Raw genomic sequence first — 2,076 nt, forward strand, 5'->3', positions numbered from 1 at the left:
AATGGTCCGTCAAGTACAATCAGGATATTATTATTTCCACTACTAGACCTGGTTAAAGGGCCAAAAATGTCTATGTACAATTTATCCATGGGCCTAGCTGATACACCAGAAATCAGTTTGCCATGATAAACCTTACCGGTTTTCGCTAACGCACAAGCTTCGCACATTTTTACCTTGTCTTTTATCAGCCCGGCAAGATCCGCATGGTAAAATAAATCGCATATCTTTCTGGTAGTTTTTAATATTCCATAGTGGCCCCCGATTTCCGACTCATGGTAATACTTTAAACACACCATATCTACTAAATGTTCTGGTAGACATATCTTTGGCTTACTAGTAGGCTTATACTTCTATACATCACAACTCCCTTACACAAGAAATATTTTTTCAGAGTTAGTACCACAACCTTTTATACTATTATATATTTTTCGTATTATATTGTCCTGGGTTTGGTGAACCTTAAAGTCCGTATAAGCTAGTGGAAAATTACCTACGCTATTTACAAATACACTATTTACATTTTCTTCCTTAATTGCTACTCCTTATGCTATTGTCCGTTACACTATCATTTTCTATACCGTACTGGTATTCTTCAATTTCCTCCACACTTTGCATCTTATCTCTACATTCAAATAGTCTAGATAAATAGTCTGCCACCGCATTGTCTTTTGATTTTACGTGTTTAATTTGAAATGGTAGGCTCAAAATTGTAGCTGCCCACCTACCTAATTTTCCTAATTTCCTAAAATTGCCTAGTACCCACGCTAGTGCACTATTGTCCGTTATTAGCGTAAAAGGCCTTACTTCTAGGTAGCTGCGAAATTTGTTTATCGCGCATACCACTGCAAGTGCTTCCTTTTGGTACACAGTCAAGTTTCTTTGTTCGGATTCATTGAATTTTTTTGAATAATAAGCCACTGGTTTATTCTCACCTTCTATTTCCTGCATTAAACACAGCTTCCTGCTGCCTTGTCACTCGCATCCGTACATAGGATAAATGGCTTATTATAATCTGGTATTATTAATACCGGTGGTGTACTTACGCTTTCCTTTAAGCTGTTGAAGCTCTCCTGGCACTCCTGAGTCCACTCAAATATTTCCTATTCTTTTTCTCAGTTCATTTAGACATGCTGCCTTGTCTGCATAGTTTGGGATGAACTTTGCGAAATAGCTCACCGCTCCGATAAATCTACTTACGCCTTTTGCGTCCTTTAGCTCTCTCGCATCTCTAATGGCAGAAGTTCTATCCGGGTCGACTCTTATCTGGTCCTTAGAGATTAGGTGACCTAAAAACTTGATCTCTTTACATGCAAAGCTCACCTTATTCGGGTTAACTGTAAGTCCATGTTTGGCCAGCCTCTCCACAACATCTCTGACATGTTTCTATATGCTCTGGTAAACTTTTACTAAATATTATTATGTCATCTACATAATTTAAAGCATACTGAAATTTTACACCTTGCAACACTTTATTTAATAAGCGGCTCATTGTTCCGCTTCCCAAGTGTAACCCATATGGTACACGATTGAATTCATATGATTCCAACGGCGTAACAAAACCAGTTAAATGTTTGCTTTTTTTCCGTAAGTTTTAATTGGTAAAATGAATTACTCAAATCCAAGTTTGAAAAATAAGTACACCCTTGTAAGTAGTGGTATGATTCGTATACGTCTCCAATTGGATGTTCCACTCTCTTCAACTTACTATTTAATTTTGAGTAATTAATCACCATTCTAGATTTATCACTTCCCGTTTGGTTTACTAAAAATGCGGGGCTAGCATAATTTGACACACTGGGTCTAATTATATTCTGTGCCAACAGTTCATCTAAAATTTTTCTTAATTCTTGCAGCTTTGGGGGGGGGATAGCGGATACGGCTTCAATCTCACTGGCTCGGGGTCGCTGACTTCTAGGTCAATTTCGAAGTCAATAGCTTGCCCTATTTTATCGGTAAAAACTTGAGGGGAATTCGTTAATAATTTTTAAAATACCCGCCTTTGCCTTATTGCACCCTACCACAATACTCTGGTTCACATTATTTATAAGGATTGTATTATTCTGAAATAACTCGATT

Source organism: Homalodisca vitripennis, unplaced genomic scaffold, assembly GCF_021130785.1.
Source record: "Homalodisca vitripennis isolate AUS2020 unplaced genomic scaffold, UT_GWSS_2.1 ScUCBcl_388;HRSCAF=2272, whole genome shotgun sequence".
Lineage (NCBI taxonomy): Eukaryota > Metazoa > Arthropoda > Insecta > Hemiptera > Cicadellidae > Homalodisca > Homalodisca vitripennis.